Source organism: Vicia villosa, unplaced genomic scaffold, assembly GCF_029867415.1.
Source record: "Vicia villosa cultivar HV-30 ecotype Madison, WI unplaced genomic scaffold, Vvil1.0 ctg.001636F_1_1, whole genome shotgun sequence".
NCBI lineage: Eukaryota > Viridiplantae > Streptophyta > Magnoliopsida > Fabales > Fabaceae > Vicia > Vicia villosa.
Genome location: NW_026705681.1, coordinates 237,638 through 243,531, shown reverse-complemented (window position 1 = coordinate 243,531; position 5,894 = coordinate 237,638).

Below are 5,894 nucleotides of genomic sequence, written 5' to 3'. Positions count from 1 at the left end.
CACGGGTATTCCACACCGAATTCTTGAAAATAATGCCGTTCCGAATAAGCCAAATACTTCAAATAATATCCATCCAAATACACCCCGTATTTCTTTTGCTAACTTTCTTGATTTACAAAAAGAAAACCAAATCCAAAAACTCTCCTTAAAATCCCCCCCTTTATAATTAGACAAACCAATCCAAAACGCCATTTCCTTCCAAACCTCATCCACCTTTCGGCAACCCAAGAAAAGATGAACGGGAGATTCTAAATAATCCTCACAAACAACACAACAAAGATTAGAGGTAGAAGATAAAATACCTCGAGACAATAACGAATCCTTTATTGAAATCCTATACTTGAAGCATCTCCATCCAAACGCTTTGACTTTTAGAGGAATGTCTCCCTTCCAAAGAAGATAAGTAACAAAATCATAGCGATTAGAAGGGCCGAAAATCAACACATCCTTACGAATGATGCCATAGCAAGAAGAGACGGAAAAAGAATCACGTCCCAACGGACGCCAACCCACACGGTCTATCAAACCATACTCCGACGAAGAAACCGCAAAAGCAGGTGAAGATCCAACAAATCCCTCAAAGCGATCAAGTTGCCTTCCAAACCCTCCGGGACTAAAGGTATCCCTACATGCAACAGATACATCTTGTAAAAAAGAGATAGCAAAAAGATACGGAAATAACAACTTTAAAATACCCTCCTCTATCCAAATAGAATGCCAAAAAGAGGTAGAGTAACCATCACCAATAGGGAAAGAAACATTGTTGGCAAAAAGATCCCCGGACATCCTTTTATCCAAGGACAAAATATCCGACCACCAACCCGATTTCGAACTATACTTATCAATTTTTCATCCTTCTATAATCATCCTAAGCTTTATATCCCCATAACGAGCTTTAAGCATCCTATACCAAATAGAATTTGACTCCTCCAAAATTCTCCACTTCCACTTACTAAGAAGAGGCAAATTAAAGTCTTCTAAACTCTTTATACCTAACCCTCCTTTATCCATCGGAGTGCAAACATCGTCCCAACGCACCCAATGAATACTTTTCTTTTCCTCCGCACCCCCAAAGAAAATTACTTTGGATTCTATTAATCTCCCGAATCACCTTTTTAGGAGCCAAATAAAAGGAAAGGGTGAAAATGGGTAAACTACCTAACACCGATTTCAAGAGGGTAATTCTTCCCCCAAAGCTAAGCCACCTCCCTTTCCACGTGCTCAAACGCTTCCTAATATTATCCACCAAAGGGTTCCAAAAATTAATCCTTTTAGGATTAGAACCAATTTGAATACCAAGAAAAGAAAACTCATTTTCCTCCCTTTTACAAGAAAGAAAGGAGGTTGCCACCTCCAAGAACCTAGAATTAATATTTATACCAATAAGCTTGCTCTTATTGAATTTAATTCCAAGACCCGACACCATCTTGAAACCTCTCAACACCGCTTTAATGGCCCATAAGTGCTTCCAACTACTATCTCCAACCAATAAAGTGTCATCCGCAAATTGAAGCACATCTACAAAACATTTTCCTTTAACATTACAACCAACAAAATCCCCATTTTCCACCGCCTTGTTAACCATAACTTTAAGGCCTTCCGCTACGATCACAAAAAGGAAAGGAGATAAGGGATCACCTTGCCGAAGTCCCCGTTCCGCCACAAACTCTTTTGTGGGACTACCATTAACGAGGACCGACATTTTACTAGAGAAAATTAAGACATCCATCCATTTCATCCAAACTTCCCCAAATCCCATCCTTTCCAACATAAATTTAAGAAAGTTCCAACCCACCTTATCATACGCCTTTTCAAAATCCACTTTAAAGAGCAAACAATCCTTCCCTTCCTTTGTGGAAAAATATACCAATTCATTCGCCACAAGAACTCCATCTAGCAATTGGCGACCCGGAACAAAGGCGCTTTGGCAAGAAGAAACGATAGAGTGCAAAACTCTTTTAATCCTACCGGCCAAAACTTTCGAAATAACCTTATAAATGCAACCCACCAAGCATATAGAGCGATAGTCGTCCAACCCCAATGGGTTAGAAGACTTAGGAATCAAAGATAAAAACGAAGAGGTAATGGCTTTAGAAAACACTCCTCCCGAATGTAACTCATTGAAACAAGCAACAAAGTCCTCATTTAAGAAAGACCAACAATTCTTCACAAAAAGAAGAGTAAAACCATCTGGCCCCGGGCTTTTCGAACCTTCACAATTCCACACCGCCTCTTTTATTTCCTCCTTGGAGAACAGAAGCTCGAGAAAAGCATTATCCTCCCTACTCAAAGAATTGAACGAAACATTCTCTAAAACCGGCCTACTAACACAATCCTCCTTGAACTTATCATTGAAATGACGCCAAACTTCTTCCTTAACCTCGTCCACTTTAACATAAATTCCACTATTAGTGGAAATGGAGCTAAGGTGGTTCCTCCTCCTCCTTTCTTTCATAGCCCTATGGAAGAATTTACTATTAGAATCTCCATCATTAAGCCACTTTAATCTAGATTTTTGGATAAGCATATTCTCCTTAATTTTGAGATTCAACCACAATCTACTACTAGCCTTTCTTTTGATAGCTTGAACCTCCTCACTAACATCGACACAATCGTCCGCCTCATTCAACTCTCTAACCCCTTCCTCCACTTCCAAATCATATTTTCCGAACACTACTTTATTCCACCACTTAAGTCTATCCTTGATAATACAAAATTTCTCCTTTAAAATAAAATCACCTCTACCGCGAACTATAATCGCCTTCCATTCTATCTCGACAAAATGCATGAAATCTTTATTATGGAACCATTCGTTATTGAACTTGAACGGTTTCGGACCCCAATCCTCCTTATCAACAACCACCATAACAATTAAATAATACAAGTAGAAAAATAATAATTATTAGGTTCAATTATAATTTTAGAATCTCTATTTTGCTTGATTTGCGAAATCAATTTCCTTATTTTAAAATTAATTTGTTTTACTTTGTTTTTTATGTTTTTGCATTTTAAATGGATATTATGTTCATTTTTACATAATATGTCATTTGGAAAAAAAATACAATTTAAAATTTGTCGCAAAAAAATTAAAGAAAAAACAAAACTGTCAATTAAAATATGGTTACCAAAATTATAATTCAATCTAATCATTATTATATTGAAAATTATGAATGATATTTATTTTAAAATAAATATTTATCTGAAAAAGAAGAATGATAAAAACAAAACAAAATTATTAACTTAAAGACTAATTGGATACAATAAAAACAATGGAGTGAAATGGTGCGGAGCGGGATGAAATAGAGTGGAACGGAGTAGAATGGAATAAATACGTCATTTTATTGTTTGGATACATCACGATGGAATAGAGTAATTTTTTCATTCCGCCTAAATCGGAGGGTACAAAAAATGGTGGAAAGTGATGGAATGAGATAAAATTCATTTCATCCGATACCACTTCATTCCATCCGTTTTTAATCGATCCAAACTATCGAACATAAATTTATTTCATTCTATTCCGCTCCATTCCATCCTATTCCATCCATTCAAACATACCCTAAAATATTTACCTTAAAATATATATATTAATATCACGAGATCTAGTCACGAAACTAATCACGAGATCTATTATTCTAATTTCTCACTGTATAGTAGTATTGATGTGGAGGAGAGCTTGACAGCAATAGTCTGAACATGTATTTGTTGGGGGACAAGTTCACTAAATAGAGTAAAAAGACAATAATGTATAACTTATTGTTTCTAATGTTGTGGTGACAACAAACTTTGGAAGAGACAAAATGAATCAGTTCGGTAATTCTAAAACACATAACATATAAATATAATAGGCTGCCGACACCGTCGATTTCATGTTATTTGGATACAACAAAGCCAAACATGATCATTAGTTCTCCATATCATGTAAGATTCTTTTATTTGCTTAATAATAGTATTCTTTCATTTACTCATATTGAAGTTGAACTTTTCCTCAATAACCCATTTTTTCATATATATATATATATATATATATATATATATATATATATATATATATATATATATATATATATATATATATATATATATATATATATATATATATATATATATATATATATATATATATATATATATATATATATATGGGATCAAATTACATTTGTTTAATAACTTCACATCCTATAAATATTTAATAAAATCAACCATTAGATTTAAACATATTATCCTATAGATTATACCTATAAACACTACTAAAAATACTCTACTTTTTTGTGAATTTAAGTTAAATTTCCGCAGGAAACACGTTTGCTGCGGTTTTTCGTCCCCTGCTAAAACCTTCATGGGTAATATTTTCGGCAGAAAGTTCCGCGGGTAAATCCGCAGAAAATATCCGCAGGTAAGTTCGCAGGAAACTCTAATGCGCAGGTAAATCCGCAGGTAATATATTTTTAAAATAAAAAAAAAAATAAATCTAATTTTAGATTCTCCCCCTAGCAGTATACAACAAAATACATCAATCTATGGTTACAATTATTACAAATACATCATTCTTGACTATATGTTAAGAATAGTATATTCCCTTTTTCTAAAAAGAATTCTCTAGTAAAATTATTCACCTGCTGTGAGCTCTTCGAAGAAAAACAGTAACTCTTTTTGTGCGGATTTGCAACTTTTTCTAATTCACAAGACATGCTATCATAACTTATCTGAGTAAACAGAATTCGCAGGAAAAAATACAAAAATTAATTTTTCACCTGTTTCAATATGCTTATAACCTATAGCTGTAAATGTTTTCGCTGCTTTAACAATCTCTTTTTGGAAATTCTGAATCAGATAATAGTTTTGAGCATGTCAATATACTAATAGCACATAGCACGCTAATGATTAACCTAGAAAAGAACAGAAAATGTATACCCTGCCGGCACGGGTAGCCCTGTACAACTTGTCCATATGTTGATGTCTCGGCATTTCAACCTCATCAATGACCACAACATCCGAGCTCTTGTAACCGCTACCGCTGAACTGTTTAATTACAGCCTGGAAAAACAAACAAGTAGATAATTATAAACTCATATCACAAACTGAAAAATACTATTATATGGTAAGTGAATCTAAACATGAAGCTCTAGAATAACAAAGGTACAATAATTCATATTAAGAAAACAGAAACACCGCATCTTGATGAACCGGTTCAAGAACCGGTACCCAAATCCAACTCAGACAGCATCAATTTCAAATGTATGATTTCTACTCTGTTATCTAATTTTTCTTATTCAATATAAAATTTCTAATTTATAAAAAATCCATCACAACAAATCTTAAAAAAAAAACAAATGAAGGGACCATTTTAGTCGGTAAAAGTTTTTCCTCCCATTTGCACCTATTAAGTAGAAAATTTTGAAAGGGGGTAAATAATAAAAAAAATAAAAAGAGAGAGAAAAGGCATCTATATAAAGATATCACTCTAAAATCTTGTGAGATATTGGGTCGAACTCTAGTACGGTCGAAGGGTAGCTTCTTGGTTCGACAGTTCGACAGAGTTAAGCATGAAATCGAAGGATTGTTCACATGCTGGTGTCGAAGTGTGCATGCTGTAGTCGAAGATGGGTCTAGCATGCAGATGTCGAAGATGCTAGGGTTGTTAGCATGTTAAATTAGGTTTTAGTGTTTAAACCCTAATTTGTTAAGTTAGCTTGTTTATTAAGTTGGCTTGAAAAAGCCCATTAGTTAGTAAGTTCGACAAGAAGGGCAAAAGCCAGTCGAAGTCTTACAATGACGAAGCATCTGGCATCCGATGCTATCATTGTAAGAAGGAGGGTCACACAAGAAAGGTGTGCCCTGAACGCCTGAAAGATCATGGAGGTAAGGATAATGGCAATGCAGCCATTGTTCAAGAT